Source organism: Pongo abelii, chromosome 17 (assembly GCF_028885655.2).
Source record: "Pongo abelii isolate AG06213 chromosome 17, NHGRI_mPonAbe1-v2.0_pri, whole genome shotgun sequence".
NCBI classification, from domain to species: domain Eukaryota; kingdom Metazoa; phylum Chordata; class Mammalia; order Primates; family Hominidae; genus Pongo; species Pongo abelii.
In genome coordinates, this window is record NC_072002.2 from 60,841,847 (window position 1) to 60,859,116 (window position 17,270).

A 17,270-nucleotide genomic window follows, 5' to 3' on the forward strand; every position below is an offset into this window, starting at 1 on the left:
AGCTGGGCCGATTCCTGCTGGGACCCTCACCTAGGATGTCCTGCTCCTCCTTCCCATCACTGTCTAAATCACCCCATCTTTCCAGGTGGTGAAGAAGCCTCACAGCCATCCCCAACATCTCCACACCCTGTGACTCTTCCTGCCTGCTGGGTGTTGGTGCAGGAATGGGGCATTGTGGAGATGAAGCCAGAGTTGGGGGCTTGAAGGAAATTTTGCTGGCTTCATCAGCCATCCTTGGCCTGACAGCCAATGACAGTGTTTGAAGACAGGTCGCTGCTTCTATGTCTTCGGGTAGTGTGACTCATTTCTCAGAAGATGGGCATATCTATTCTATCTATTTTCAGTGGAACTCATATTTAAAGCTCATGGAGTTCCAGCTTTGTGTGAAAAAAAATACTAACCCTTCTCTGAGTGATAGAAATAAGCCGTTTTCTCTTTTCTCTGTAGGACAGTTAGTCCATCAGCCCCCATTCAGCAGCATTTATAGGGTGTGGAATATCAGGCTAAGAAGATACAAAGGAAATGTGGGAAGGCTGTGGCTTGGAATCCTACACTGGGCTGGGCTCAGGTTCCAGTTGCACCACTTCTGAGCCGGGCACTCTTATTCTTGGTGCTTCATTCTCTTGTCTGTAAAATGGGGATATTAATGCCTCATGGAGTGTGAGGATAGATGAAACAATGGATAAATCACTTGAGGAAAATGGGAGCAACTATTCTACCAAGTGGGATATTTATTGACCCGCACCTCTACCATCTATAAAAGGGTGGTCATTGGAATTCTTGAAAACAGCAAGTAAAATGGAAATTCTGCACATTTAATAATGATATAAAAGTCTGCCCTTGGGTCTGAATTGAACTCTGCTTTTGCTAGCTGGGTGGCTGTGGAGAGAGTTCCTACCCCATGGGTCTGAGGACAAAATGGCACCAATTGCCTCCATAAACAGGGTTTGCCACTTCGCGATTCATCACTTACAGTTTACGGGTCACAGAGCACTTGCTCATGGGTTCATTTCACATGAGTGATCTCGCTTAGTCTTGAGGTGGGAGGCTGGGGTTCTAGACTCAGCGCCTTCACCTATAGCGGGTGACCTGGGGTAAGCACCTGAATCACTTTGTCCCATGGGCTCTCTGTTGGCCAAATGGGACAACATTACAGCTCTTTCAGGTTGTCCTGGGAATCAGAGGCGAGGCCTAGCACGGGGCTGGGCTCACTGTATGCCCTCAGATCAAGGGAAAGGACACTACGGTTGTGGTTGCCGCTATTCCACCCTCAGTGTCCTCATCCGTCATGTGTGTTGAACCCACTCTGTGCAGCCCCACGTTCTGTGGGAAGCCTGGAGCTCCTGAGGCCTCTGCGAGGCAGGCCCTGGTTGGGCAGGGTAGTTTGCACAGCCAGGCTTTCCCACCTTCTCTCACCCTGAGCTGTTCTGCTTGGTTTGGTGACATGTTAAAATGTTTGCACACCACTTACCTGGTGTAAAGGGCTTGGGACATGTCAATCTCCAGTCAGCATCCTCTGCTCACTCACCCTTCCCAAGCTCTGTGCCACAAACACACACACACACACACACACACACTATACAATACATCCACACACATAACACACAACCACAACACACATATAACACATGTACAGACCACATACCCCTCACAATACACCCCCCATACGCAAGCCATACACACAGCACACACACATACTACACACACCAACACACACATATACACGTACAACATGCACACAACACACACATGCACACGACACAATACACACAATACACAACACACAATGTACACACATACCACACACATGCACACAACACACACACACCATACACAACACCACACATAATACATACAACACACACACCACACGCAATATACACAACACACAACATACACACACACCATGCATACACACACTGTGCCCAGCACACACAATATACACAACAAACACACATGCACACCACACACGCGTACCACACACATGCACACATACTGTGGTCATCCTTGCCTCCAACTCGTCCCCATCCTGTTCCCCTCTCACCTGGTCACCTTACCTGGCCTTCACCTTAGATCCGCCTCTTGCCCAAAGACACCTGGATGCCTCCCGCTCATGTCGACCCCTCTCCCTGAATGCTTGAAGGAACATTTAATTAGATTCAGCTCAGGGTTCCCTGCTGTGCGGATTGTCCTGGTGTCCACCCTGTAAGCTCCCCCAGGCTAAGGCCCTCAGGGCCCTCTTTTGGTGGCTTGCTGACCACATTTGGCAGGAATGGACAAGAACTCCGTATTTTATTGTTTGCCAACTCTCAGCGCCACTCCAGGAGTCTGTGAAGGTTCCCTGTGGCCAGAGCCCCTGTCCTGCCAGGTCAGTGGACACGGCTCAGGAGCAGATGCTCTGGGGAGCCCTTGTCCGGGGTGATGGGTCAGTTCATGGGGAAGACCCACTGAGTGAGGCCAAGGCTGGGGGACTCTGGGCCAGCCTCGGGCTGAGGGTGACACAGTCCTGTGCCTTGTCAGTCTCTCCCCTCTGGGTGCCAGGGCCCTTGATTCAGTTCTTCAGTGTGCCCCGCCAGGTACCCAGCCCGGACGGGGCCTGTGTGAGGAACACGTATGCAGTGGCACCGCTCCTGCACCCAAGAGGACAACACGCCTGGGTGGAGTTGGAATCCCCAGTGAGATAGCCTCCTGGTCTTTGGGGAGTGACTCCTAATCCTGCTTCCCTCTGGGTTCCAGCTCCAGAAACCCAAGAAACACCATGGAAACCCAAGAAACACCACCCTGAGAGGGAAATCGGAGACCCTAAGGCAGCCTCCTCATCTCATTTTGCAGAGACCCAGAGGGGCCTGGGGACTTGCTCACAGGCACACAGCTACTTAGTGGCAGGATGAGTCCTTCGCAATGTGAGGAGTCACTTCCTGCTGTCTGAGCTTCACAAATCCAGACTTTTTCTGATCAGATTTACTGACATCGTGGGTCTGTTTTTAAAAGCAACACCAAGAAAGGGCATTGTGATATGAATTCTAACTTCACCAAGAGGATATGACCACTGGATTCATCCTGACAACATCCAGTTAAGTTTGCGGAAAACTTTGTGGGGTGACTGTTCCCAGCTCTTGTTCTGGGCCGGTGGAGAGCAGTCTCGAGGTGTGGGGTGCATCTGGCCAGGCCCTGCCTGACAGGCAGACACCTTCCCGCTGACCACAAGCTCTCTGTAGGAGGCAGGCCTGAGGGCAGGCGCCAGAAGGGTGCTCTGTTTCCCCTTCTTGCCCAGGGCTTTAGAAATGGGGCTGGGAGGCTTCCTTGGCTTTCTGCCAGAGCTTCATACCCTGCCTGGGTGCCCCCCGCCCCCACCCCACCCCGTCTACGTAGGACTGGAGCTGGCCTTTATGCTGTTTAATCAGCAAAGTGTGAGGTCTTAGACCACTAAAGTCTAAGGTCACCCCACCCCCAGTTCTTCTCAAACCTTGATGTATCTTCCACATGCCTGAAACCTTCCACCCAGGGAAGTCATTTCCCAGTACTCACGGACATTGGCTACTCTGCAGGCCAGTGGGGAGAGAGGCCAGTAAGTAGAAAGATGGTGAACTCACCTTTTGGAGAGCCTGGCAGGTCATGAGCGCTGATCTTGCTCTGCTGGGCTCTGGAGTCTGACAGACCTGGGTTCAAAGCTTGCCTCTGCCACTTCGTGGCTCTGTGGTTACTTAATCCTTCGGAATATTGGTTGATGTGAGGCTTAGAATAGTGCCCACTGCCTGGTGGGGATCCTGCGGGATTCCGGAGGGAGGATGCAGTGGGGCTGGCCCCTGGCATCATGGGAAGCAGATGTAGCTCGCCTTAGGTAACCCCAACCTTCCCTGTTAGCTTCCTGTTGCCCTCGGGTACTGGAAATCCTGCCACACACCAGACTCTAATTTCCTCCCTCCAGAGCCTTTTCACTTGGATGCAAGTGACTAGGGATGATGCAACAGATGGGGTCCCCTGCCGAGGGACAAACTTTACACAGGGCGAAAACAAGGGCCTGAAGGGACAAGGTGCCTGCCTTGATTTCACCATGGCAGAGGAATCCTTCTGGGGCAAAAGCGAGAGCCCTGGCCTGGGAATCTCTAGTTGTGTCCCAGCTCATTGGTCACATCCTCTGCCCAAGACAGAGAGAGCTCCCTCCTTCTAGCTTGCCAGGTGTCCCTGAAATGTAATTGTGACGGGGTTCACTCTCGGAGATGACACAGCTCTCCCCCTCCTCCTGAACTGTCTGCTGCCTGATACCTAAGGCATCTCTGGAGATGTGCAGTTCTGTGGGTCATGAGTCTCCATCCTCTACCTTCCCCCCAGCCAGGCTGAGTGCCCACTCTCATTCAGCATTCAGTTCATCTCGGCTCACATAGCCACAGAGGGGAAGTCTCTGCTGAGGCCTAGATTGGGTAAATGGAATACAGTTTCCCCTGGTTTGAAATACATTCATAACAAACTAATGACCCTAGCAAGGTTACTTCTAAATTGGCTCTGATAGACTCCTCCAAACAAGCAGGAAACCCACAGCTTTCCTTCATGTCCACACCACTGTTCAAGGACGACTGTGGATCCTGATAATGGTCCCGAGTGTGTTTCTGCAGGATCCAAAGGCTTCCTGAATAAACAAAGGAAGGTTGCAGGTATTTTATTATAGGCTAGTTCTTTGAAAATAGATGCCCTGGTAGAGGGTGCAGAATAACTCTGCAAACCTGGAACATTTGACTAACATGAACTTTCACATATGTGGGGCTTTGCTCTGAATGTGCTGTAATGTCCATGCAAAGCCTCATGTAGCTTGTGGAGACAGCTTCTTTCAGACCAAGAATCTGCCAGAAACTCAGAAGTGTCATACAGGCACCCCCTCTCCTCTCTAGCACTCAAGCTTATGCCTGAAGTCAAGGCTGACTAGCTGGACTCCCATTTTATGGAGCTATGGGGTGGAGGGATTAAAAGATGGAAGTTGAACCAGTTATTTCCAGTACCAAGTTTGCTATTAGTACTTTCTCCTGGATTTCCCAGGAAGGGTGCAGGGGTCCTTGAGCCCACATCTCCAGGGGACTGGGTGACCGTCTCCATGGCTGCTTATCATAGTGCCAGGGACTGGCCCAGAGACTGGATTTCTTTACTTTGTCACTACTGACATTTTGGGCAGGATGATTCTTTGTTGCAGGGGCTGTCCCATGCTTTGTAGGGTGTTTGGCAGCATTCCTGGCCCCTCCCCACTAGATGCTAGTAGTATCCCTGCCCTGGTTGTTGAGAACTACTTCTGTGCATATATCATCACACGTAATCCTCATGGCAGCCATTAGAAGAATCAGCTTTATTGTCATCTCCTCTTCAAGGATGAGTTTGCTGGGGCTGAGTGACGTTAAGTAACTCATCTGCAGTAGCTGGGACTCAAACCTGAGTCTGTATGGCCCCAAAGTCCAGGATTTTACCATAATTCCTGCTGCAGGGGATAAGATCTCATTCACTGTCTGGAGCTCCAAGGAGCCCAGGATCTCAGCTGGTGTTCACCTGGGAAAATGCCTAAGCTTGGGTTTGGGAGAAGTGAACAAATAGTCATGCCCAATGCCAGGGTCTCAACCTAAGAATTCTCTTACTTCCAGAGCTTTCTGGGGCCAGGTGGTGATGGGAGGAAGGAGTTGAGTTGTGAACCACAATCACTTATTATTGCTCGCCATTCTATGGGAAAGCCCAGTAGTTCTTCCGATCTCATTTAGGCTCATTGGGGCTCACTCGGGCACGTGTGGCTTGCTGCTCTTGGCTGGGCTCTGTCACATGGCCTTGGCTGGAATGACCAGGCAGACCTGGCGTTGTTCCACGTGGCCTCTCATGGTCCAGCAGGTTAGCTCAGCTTGCTCACATAGCAAAGGCGGGAATCTCAGAGACAGAGAGACCAAGAGAAATATGCAAGACCCTTTGGGGCTTAGGCTCGGAGCTAGAACAGTCACTTCCACTTTCTTCTATTGGCCAAAGCAAGTCACAAAGCCAGCCCACATTCAAAGACGGGGAAATAGACTCTACCTCTTGATTGAGGGAGCTGCAGAGTCACATCGCAAGTGAGCAGAAGCGAAGAGGAGGGAATGGAGGCCATTTTTGTAGTTGTTGTCTCATAGTGCTCATCTGGTCTTCTGGCTCAGTTCCTGGAAGCTCACGGCCCAGCAGTGAGAGAGAGAAGGGAAGTGTTAGTGGGTTCAGGCTCTTGCAGAGACATTCTACCTGCCCAGACACAGAGCAGGTCTCCTGTCACCTCTCAGGATGGTGAACTCCATGACAGTATGGGCCTTATTCATCCCTGAGTCCCAAGACCTAGCAGGTGCCTGGCACACAGTAGCTTTTCAGATAATAGTTGGTAAATGTGAAATTACTTCAATTTGTTTTCTTGAACCCAGTTCAGTGTAACTTGATTTCAGTGGTCTTTGGTAAGTATCTACTGTCCACTGAGCTCAGCCCTATTGAATCCAAGGGAGTCAGAGATTTTGTCCACTTCTCGGCCTGGCTGTCAGGACCATGAACTAAAGCTTAGGCACAATTGATAGGGGACTGCAGAGAAGGGACACCAGCAGCCTTCATGGTGCTGGCCATGTGCACCACACTTATGTTGGGACAGCCCAGGGCATCCAAGGAAGGGCGTGGTGGGGCCCTGTCTCTGGAAACTCTTCCCAAGTTCTTGGCATGATTTGGGTTGGGCGGATTTTCTGCTGATTGTCTAACTGGCTAAGTTCAGCCACATCCAGCCGTGTCTGGGCAGCCTGGATGGTTCCCCTTTCCTTTGCAAGCCCAATCGCTCTGGAAGGGTGGCCTATGGCTCCCTTCCACCGCAGTGCTGGCTGTGCGAGGGTGGCCCAGATTCTTAGAAGCAGAAAGCTGCCTTCTGTCAGGAGTCCGTGAGGTTGGCTTCCCCTGGGCCCGACCTGGAACCCAGGCTTGGTGTTGGCTGGGAGGGCCCTTCCGGAGGCGTCCCCTCTTTCTGCGCTCCAGCTTGGAGGAGGAGGGTCGGCCTTAGGTAGATGTCATGCCTCTCTCTCATCCCTCCTTCAGCCTTTCCTAGGGTCAGGAGTGAGGACTGGGGGTGGGAGGGGAAGTAAGATTCCTTCCAGATCAGGAAATACAAGACCAGTGTGTGTGGTTTCTCAGTGGGTGACAGAGCAGAGATTATATCAGTCACTAGGAACCGGGAGGGTGCCTGTGTGTGTGTGTAGTCATGCTGAGGTGTGAGGGTGTGTGTGCCTGTGGTGTGTGTGTGTGGTCATGCTGAGGTGTGAGGGTGTGTGTGCATGTAGTGTGTGTGTGTGTGGTCATGCTGGGGTAGGAGGGTGTGTGTGCATGTGGTGTGTATGTGTGTGTGTGGTCATGCTGAGGTGTGAGGGTGTATGTGCATGTGTGTGTGTGTGGTCATGCTGAGGTGTGAGGGTGTGTGTGCATGTGGTGTGTGTGTATGGTCATTCTGGGGTGGGAGGGTGTGTGTGTGTGTGTGTGATCATGCTGGGGTGTGAGGGTGTGTGTGCATGTGGGGTGTGTGTGTGATCATGCTGATGTTGAGGGTATGTGTGCATGTGGGGTGTGTGTGTAGTCATTCTCGGGTGGGAGGGTGTGTGTGTGTGAGATGATGCTGAGGTGTGAGGGTGTGTGTGCATGTGGGGTGTGTGTGTGGTCATGCTGAGGTGTGAGGGTGTGTGTGCATGTGGTGTGTGTGTGTGATGATGCTGAGGTGTGAGGGTGTGTGTGCATGTGGTGTGTGTGTGTGTGATCATGATGGGGTGTGAGGGTGTGTGTGCATGTGGTGTGTGTGTGTGTGATCATGCTGGGGTGTGAGGGTGTGTGTGCATGTGGTGTGTGTGTGGTCATGCTGAGGTAGGAGGGTGTGTGTGTGTGATCATGCTGGGGTGTGAAGGTGTGTGTGCATGTGGTGTGTGTGTGTGTGGTCATGGTGAGGTGTGATGGTGTGTGTGCATGTGGTGTCTGCATGTGGTCATTCTGGGGTGGGAGGGTGTGTGTGTGTGTGTGTGAGATCATGCTGGGTAGGAGGGTGTGTGTGCATGTGGTGTGTGTGTGTGTGATCATGCTGGGGTGTGAGGGTGTGTGTGCATGTGGTGTGTGTGTGTGATCATGCTGGGGTGTGATGGTGTGTGTGCATGTGGTGTGTGCATGTGGTCATTCTGGGGTGGGAGGGTGTGTGTGTGTGTGATCATGCTGGGTAGGAGGGTGTGTGTGCATGTGGCGTGTGTGTGTGATCCTGCTGAGGTGTGAGGGTGTGTGTGTATGTGGTGTGTGTGTGATCATGCTGGGGTGTGAGGGTGTGTGTGCATGTGGTGTGTATGTGTGAGATCATGATGGGGTGTGAGGGTGTGTGTGCATGTGGAGTGTGTGTGTGATCATGCTGGGGTGCGAGGGTGTGTGTGCATGTGGTGTGTGTGATCATGCTGGGGTAAGAGGGTGTGTGTGCATGTGGTGTGTATGTGTGTGTGTGTGGTCATGCTGAGGTGTGACGGTGTGTGCATGTGTGTGTGAGTGTGGTCATTCTGGGGTGGGAGGGTGTGTGTGTGTGTGTGTGATCATGCTGGGGTGTGAGGGTGTGTGTGCATGTGGGGTGTGTGTGTGGTCATGCTCAGGTGTGAGAGTGTGTGTGCATGTGGTGTGGTGTGTGTGATCATGCTGGGGTAGGAGGGTGTGTGTGCATGTGGGGTGTGTGTGTGTGTGGTCACAGTGAGGCTGCAGGGCAGGAAGAAGGAAGCAGGTAGGGAGGGGGAGCAACACCAGGCGAGCAGGTGTTGGATGGCAAGGGAAGTGTGTATCAAGTGCCCCGAGCCTTCGTCAGGGCTGTGGAGGGTCTGGCAGAAGAATCTCAGCCCCTTACCCTCAAGGTGCCTGCTGGTGGGGACAGGAAGCTGACACAGGTGAGACAATTGGCCAGCAATTCTGGACAGTGTCCGGTGAGACATCAGAGAGAGTGGCTGGGACTTTAGTGCTGGAAGAACCCATGGGTGGGAGGTCAGGGAGAGTGGGAAGAGAAGGGCTGGAGTTGGGCTGACACCGTGGGTTGGTGGGTCTGAATTGCAGGGGTCCATGCTGCCGAACTGAGAGCACAGGGTCTAGTCCCACAGGCTCTGTGAGACCAGTGCCCTTAAAGCTCCTGGCACCTGAGACAGGAGGGGCCAGATATCCCAAATACTCAGAGTCCTCCCTCATGGCTCAGTGCTCCTGGTGGGGTGTGGTTACTGTCCTTTGACCTGCTGGCTTCTGCCATCTCGTCTGGTCATTACCTCAAATGAGACACGTCGCCAACATCTAGTCATCGTCTAGGATGCACATGTAGGGCAGTGGTTCTGAAACCTCACTGTGCCAAAGAATCGCCAGGGAGCTCTTGTTAAAGGGCAGGCTCCTGGGTGTGGCTGCCAAAGATCCTGATTCTGTGAGTTACCATGACAGCTGGGAGTCTGCAGTTCAACATGGTCCCAGGAGATCAGGAGAAACTGTCGTTTTTCTATGACTGACAAGATGCCTTCACCTATAGGGTCTCCTCAGAACTTGCTGCTGCCCACCAGGTTGGCCAAGCAGAGGTAGCTGTGCTTATCTTTTGGGTGAGGACAGTGAAGCCTTAGAGGAGAAGGTCTCCTTAGGGTCACACGGGCGGTGGGGGTGGGACTGGGACTCTGGATGTCCAGGGCAGTGCTCCAGCAGCTTGGGCAAAAGGACAAAGCTTGGACGTGGGCTGCGCTTGCACGGGGATTGCGTGGGCATCAAAGGATGCTGGGGTGCTGGCCCCTTCCCTCCATCATGTGTCCCCCGCCCCCCTTTTAGGCTGGGTCAGGCCACGGGGCCTCCAGGGAATGTGTGCATTTGTACTGGGCCTCGGCATGTGACCTCCTGTGAGGAGCCTGTTTTATGGGATTTGCTCATGTTGCTGTGGTTACTGACGTGGTAGAGAACAGAGTCAGGGGGTTGGGGTCAGATGAGTGGGCTTTGATGGGAAAACGGTGAGGCAATGATGAGAGGGTGGGCTGGCAATGAGTGTCCAGTGCTGCCCGGCCAGGCCTGCCCTGTTACTGCTGGGGCCACCAGCGCTGTAGGAGCTGTGGACTATAGCAATGGGAGGCATCTCATTTCACAGGTGAGGAACTGAGAGGCAGAGGGGGACGGTGTCCGACCCGAGGCCCTGCCCTTTCTTCAGAGCAGACTCAGAGTCTGTGCCATCCTCCTGCCCTCACCAGGCCCTGCTCTTGTTCTTCTCCTTCAGGTCTGGCTGTTTCTCTGATTTTCTCTCTAATTCTCTGAGGGCGGCCCCTCACAACCCACATGGCAGGTGACTTTTCCAAAGCACTTCAGTGTGCATCTTCACATGCGGCCATGAAACCCTGCAAGGTGATCAGGGCAAGTGGCCTACCTCCATTCTACAGAGGAAGAAACAGGCTCAGGGTTAGCGAGGTGCAAGCTGGGGCCACACCTCAGGTGTTCTGATCTTCAGCCTCTGGGCCCCTGGGGTGCTGGGCACTCTGGTCCCTGGAGCACCGGGACCCCCACGGTACCTCTTACCCATCGCTTGGCTTCATTTCTCCTGGCTGGGGTGTCCTGCTCCTCCAGCTCCAGCTCCAGGCCTTGTTTCGAAGGCTGGGCTGGATATTCCCGACCCTCATGCTGGTCACCCCTTTCATGGGCTCTGCTCCTATACCCTCCTCTGAGCCTTTCACCCTGGCCATGTGGGTAGGCCTGGGGACTGCCTTTACTTGGGCTTGGCCAGTGTCCTGCAGTGATGACAGGAACCTGATTGTTCATTTCTGTGTCCCCCGGAACAGGGATTGGACACCTGGCAGGTTCCAAGTGCATAGATGTGGCTTTAAGAGCTCTGATGTCTCCCTCCTGGCCGTTGGGAGAGTGCCATTATGGCCCCTGTCACCTCTTCAACTCAGATCCAGTGGGGACCCTCAGTCTGTAACGGGCAGTTTGTAAGACTGTGTGACCTGCCTCCATCCTGTGTTAAGTGCTTTGGGGAACAGAGAAGGGGAAGAGAAACAGGGAACACCCGCACCTATTTAGGGTGATTTCTAGGCATTCAGAACTCCCCCGTTCTCACAGGTCTCCATCTGTTCAGGAAGTTCCCGGGTGTGTCAGCGTGCCTCTCAGCGTAGCGGGCTCGGACTCAGACAGCCTGTCGGGAAGCCTCTGTTTTCTTCCTAGGTCTGAATAGCCTAAATTTTGTCGGCTTTCAGTAGCCCTGTCACTGTGCTCCTAACGGCAAAATCCTGCCATTCCACCATTTGAATCTTCCCCCTTGGTCTTCTATTAGAATGAAATATCGTGGTAAAGTCTCAGGATCAGGTCTCGTGCAGGCATTTACCACTCACCCCCTCCAGGTGTACTGGGCTTTTACTGGGCAGGTGGAAGGTGGGGGAGATGGGATAGAGGGAAGATGAAGATGCTGGAGGCAGAGATAGCCTCCCACAAAGCTAAGCCTTGAACTGGAAATGCTGGGGAGGCCAGACCCCCTCCCCATAAGGGAGCAAGGGGCACACTGTGGCTGGCTGAGAGACACAGGGACGTGGGACACAAGCTTGGAGCCTAGGAGGAGGTGAGGGCCCTGGGTCCCCAGGGGCCTACTTGGTCCTCACTCACAGCTGCTCCTCCCGGGCCTGTCCGTGAGTGAGGACTTGTGGACTTCGGGCCTATTTCCTAGGAGCTGTTACACTGGCCACACCATCCCAGGCATGGCCACACCAAATTCCAGCTGATGGCAGAGGGGATCTGGTGCGCTTCACCCCACCCCCCATTTCTCCCATCACCAACATCAAATGTCAGTCAGGGACATTTTTTTCTTATGCAATTTTTCAAATCTGTCAGTGTCATTCAATTAAAAATGGAGGTACCTTGTATTTAAGCTCTTCAACGGATGCAAGAGCATGAGAGCACAAAAAGACCTTAGCAATTCTTCATCCTCTTCTGGAGACGTGAAGTGATTTGCCCATGATCACCCTGCTACTCAGGGCCTGGTGGTGCCAAGACTGCACCTGGGTCAGAGGGCAGAGCCAAGGAACACACAAATGAAGCCGGGTCTCACTCCCTCCTGTGATCTTCCCACTGAGCCCTCTTGAACAAATTTCAGCATGCTTCAGGGCTGCTCGTTAAGTGAACATAAATCCTCAAGTCAGCCCTGTGAGGTTCAGGCTTCTCCACGGAGCTTCCTGGAGTCATGGGACTTTAAAGTTGAGGAGGCCTTGGAGAGGATCTCCTTCTATGGTTTCCAAATAGGGCAGGAAGGCACCTCTGGTGACCACATGTAGCTCTGGTTGAAGGGCCGGAGGCTTCACACTGGGAGGGACCATCAGCTTGCATCTGCTTTACACAGTGGCGCTTTCAGAAAGGTTTATTTACACAGAAAAAAAATTAAATCCTACAAATCTGATGTGAATTCAGGAAACCTCTCCTCACTGCTCTCACAAGGGGTTGGACTGAATTTTCCCTGGGAGCCATCTCTCACAGTTTATGAGGCAGTCACTCCACTGTTTTGTGAGGCAATCCACCCTCCTTTAAAAAAAATTGATTGAGGTACAGCTGATGCTAAATAAACTGCATGAATTTAAAGTGTATATTTGGTGAGTTCTGACATGTGTATATACCTATGAAAGCATCTATTCCCTGTTGGTTAACTCTTCTTGCACATCTATTAATTCATTGATTAGATCAGCTACTTACTGAGCAGGTATTATATACTATGTGCTAGAATCTGTTAAAAACTTGTATTTAGTTAAAACCTCCTTCCCTCTAAATCCGATTCCCTAAATCCAGCTCCAATGGATTGCTAGATAAAATACAGGATGCCCAGTTACATTTTAATTTCAGATAAAATGAACATATTTTTGATGTAAGTATATCTCAATATTGCATGGAACATGCTTATACTAAAAAATTGTTCTTGTGTAAAATTCCACTTTAACTGGGCTTTCTATGTGTGTGTGTGTTTTTTTCTTTTTGAGAGTATCTCTCTCTGTCACCCACGCTGGAGTGCGTGACTCACAGCAGGCTTGACCTCCCAGGCTTAAGTGATCCTCCCATCAGCAACCTCCCAAGTTGCTGGGACCACAGGCATGCACCACTATGCCCAGATATTTTTTTATTTTTTGTAGAGACAAGGTTTTGCCATGTTGCCCAGACTGATGTCAAACTCCTGGGCTCAAATGATCCTCTGGCTTTGGCCTCCCAAAATATTGGGATTGCAGGCATGAGCCACTGTGCCTGGGCCCATTCTCCTTTTATTTGTGAACTCTGGCAATCCTGAAGTCACCCCTCTTGAGCTGTATAGAATCATGTCTCAGTACCTCCAGTATTCTGAACCTTCCTGGTGTCTCAGGACACTAGACAGTGCTTCCTCTAGTCTCGACACTATGGGTTTAATTAATGATGTTATGATTACTTTAGCCTTTCTGAGCCACGTCTGTGGCTCTTGTTGAGCTTATCACTCTCAGAACACGAGACTCACTTTCCTTTCAGCTGCTCTTAGGCAGGCTGCCCCTCCAGCCCTTAGGCAGCCCCAGGCAGAGGTTTTGCATGAAACCTTGGCCTCTCCATCTAGGCCTGTGATATTTCATCTTGTTGGTTTGTCTGTGCTTCCAGGCCATTGGAATCTTGTGAATTCCAGAGTGTGCCAGAGTCTGGCACCTGGCAAAATGTCTATCTCTCCCAGACTCGAACCTATTCTAACCTGATAAGCATGACTTTTAGATCATCAGTTAAGTAACTGATGGAAATGCAGAACAGGCCAAGGCTAAGCACAGAAGCCTGTGCTGTGCTCCTACAGAAAGCTCTCCCTGCCCCTGGAGAGAGCCCTCCCTGCCCCCGCTCTCCCTCTAGGTTGACATCAACCCATACTCACTGGGCCAACTCACCTAAGTGTAGTATCCGTTACCTAGACTACATTTCTTATTTCTATCCACAGACATTTCATAACAGTCTTCAATTTCTTGACTATTTCATTTCAATGACTACTTATTGAATGCTTCCGTATGCAATGTGTCAGATGCCTCATGACAATCAGATCCGGCTGGGTGCAGTGGCTCACAACTGTAATCCCAGCACTTTGGGAGGCCAAGGCGGGTGGATCACTTGAGGTCAGGAGTTTGAGAACAGTCTGGCCAACATGATGAAACTCCATCTCAACTAAAAATATAAGAATTAGCCAGGCGTGGTGGCGGTCACTTATAATCCCAGCTGCTTGGGAGGCTGAGGCAGGAGAATTGCTTGAACCTGGAAGGTGGAGGTTGCAGTGAGCTGAGATCACACCATTGCACTCCAGCCTGGCAACAGAGTGAGACTCTGTCCAAAAAAACAAAACAAAACAAAACAAAACAAAATCAGATCCATTGCACTCTGGTGTTCTTCATCTACCAACTTGGGTGACCCCATCATAGAAGCTCATTCTTTAGGGGATTCTACTGCCCTTAGTGATTAACAATTCCCTCTTTCTCCCCTTTCTCTTTTTAAGTGATCCAAACCACTTCAAAATCCATTACAGATTTGTCAAGGTGTTTTTACATTCCCACGGAAAGTTTCAGGATTTCATCTTTTTTCTTTGTGCAAAAATTTAAATGTGATTTACAGTCTAAAACCCCTCAGCTATGATTCTTGATTTTTCGAAAACTGCTCAGTGTTTCTAGGGTCACACCTGCGAGTTCTTTCCTGGTGCTATGTTACAGCATAGCATTGTTGGAAGATGTAGGTGGTATGAGTATGCTGGATGGCTCGCTTCCTCTCTTAAGCTAATGAATTATTCCCAAGTAATTTTGATGGATGTAGGTCAAGGACAGGAAGAAGGATGACAGAAAGACATGAGCAGGTATTAAGCACCTTTTTCATGTGGGACATGCAATGCACTCCATCTTCATTGTATCGTTTCACTCTCATTAAAACTCAATGAAGTACTGACCAGGTGTGGTGGCTCACACCTGTAATCTCAGCACTTTGGGTGGCCGAGGCAGGTGGATTATGTGAGGTCAGGAGTTCGAGACCAGCCTGACCAACGTGGTGAAACCCATCTCTACTAAAAATACCAAAATTAGCAGGGCATGGTGGCGGGAGCCTGTAATGCCAACTACTCGGGAGGCTGAGGCAGGAGAATTGCTTGAACCTGGGAGGTTGAGTTTGTAGTGAGCCGAGATCGCGCCACTGCACTCCAGCCTGGGGCACAGAGTGAGACTCCATCTCAACACACACACACATACACACACACACACAGCAACCCCCCCACCAAAACAAACAAACAAACAAACAATTCAATGAAGTAGGGATTTTTAGTTCCATTTTAGAGTTGGAGAAACAGAGGCATAGGAAGTTCAGAGAAGTTACGTGAGGTGCTCAAGGTCACACAGCTGGTATGTATGATACATGCAGAAGTCATATTCAGCTCCGTTTGGCTCCAAAGTCTCTGTTCTTTCCACTGGACCAGAGAGCTTAGCTTGGCAACTATGATATGGCAAAACCCCACCAATTTTTTTTTTTTTGGTAAGGCTCATCACAGAACCCCTTTTATATAGGACCTGATTAATAAAATGGCAGTTTATTATTTTCGACACATCTATTGTGTACAGTGTGGCATACTAGTGGGGTTGCTCTCTGGGACACAGGGAGATCAAGTGACTTGGAGAGTATCCCATAGTAAAATGTGTAGCTCAGAGGTCAACAATTCATCAGCTCTGAGGGCTCCCCAGAAATAGTAGAGTCTCTGGGAGGTGCCCGTGGCCAAACAAGTTGTCCCTGCCACTGCTGGGAGCCAGGGAAGCTCTGCAGGTCCACAGGGCTGGCACTCAGAAGGGGGCCTGGCTGAAGTGTGCAGGCAGCATAGGCCAGACAGAAGGTGGGGACAGTGAGGTGCTACAGCAGTGGCCCAGGCAGGGACAGGAGGGCTGCAGACACAGCTGAAGCAATAGGATGGAGTGGTGGGTGGGAGTGGATGTTGGCGATGTGGAAACAGCAAAAGTGGGTGACGGGTTGGAGAGAGAGGGCGAAGGAGACGGCACAAGAGGAAAAATGCTAAGAAGGTTCCTGGGATGCTGACCTGGGCCCCTGGGGCCATGCGGCTTCTATATAGCTTGAGAGGTAGTGGTGGGGAGGAGCAGGGCCAGGTAAATGGATTTGATTTGGATGGTTTGAGTTTCATGTGTATTTGCGCCATCCAGGATGGGTTGAATATGATGTCTATGTGAGCCATCCAGGCAAAGAATTTCTTAAGGTCTGGGGACGGTGAGAGGGCTTTGGGGTTACTGCTGTGAGGGGCACTATTTTCTAGAATCACTGGCAGGGAAGCCATCCCCTGTATAAACCTTCCTGTAGGACCCACACTCCCTTCCTCCTCCTGGAGTGGGATTCTGCCTAGGCATGTGCACACATGTGTACACCCTACACATTCATCTACACATGCCACCCACTCCCCTCAGACACTTGCATACATACCCATGTGTGTGTGTACACCCTTACACACCCACGTACACACTCCTTCCACATACACACTTACACACTGACCTTGTGTACACTCATATCCACTCCCACACTCCCCTCATAGACACACACTTACCCCAACACACATGCAGACACTCACCCCACGTGCACCCCCAATACGCCTGCATCCAGAGTCATCACAAACTCCCACTCCCAATAGCTCTTGCTGCATTGAACCCCCCTCTCAACCTCCCCAGAGAGTGGCCACTGTCAGGGGACTGGATGCCTCGGGCAGGCATGGGAGCTGCAGCAGAGTGACAGCCAGGCAGCCCACACTTGGGATGGCCCCAGCCTCTTACTGCCATTGCCCTGTGGGTGCTGGCCAGGGCTGGCCAGCTGGAATCCAGCCTCTGAAGGACTGGAAGCCCTTCTGGTCTTCTTAATCCCAGGCTTCCAGAAAACCCAAGAGCAGGACGTCTTTGAAGTGGAACACAGGTGGGAACTGGGAGAGTTTCTAGAGTGCCTCTCGTCTGGCTCATGCAGATGAGAAAACCAAGGCTCAGAGAGGGCCTGGCTTGCCCAGGGTCTCTCTGCCAGGAGGTGGCAGGCTGGGGCCCCAGGCTGACTCTACCTGGCCCGGGTGCCCTCAGTGTGCCCTGGCTGACAAGTTTGACCACAGAGGGATCAGATGTGGGCTCAGAGTGTACAGGTTGGGCACAGGGCCCGCCACCGGTAATGCAGCCAGGTGTTGGGCTATGGGGCTGCTTCTGCTTCTCATCCTGTCCCACAGGGACCTGCCTCCTTGGTGCTGGGCCTGGCAGGTGGCTGGGAGC

At 51.6% G+C, this 17,270-nt stretch overlaps 1 protein-coding gene across 3 annotated transcripts in view; it reads left to right on the top strand.

Annotated features, from left to right (window-relative positions):
- The window catches only part of ARK2C (arkadia (RNF111) C-terminal like ring finger ubiquitin ligase 2C), a 127,924-nt gene that overhangs the window by 56,188 nt on the left and 54,466 nt on the right, over positions 1-17,270 (top strand). The gene's annotated exons all lie outside the window — the stretch shown is intronic.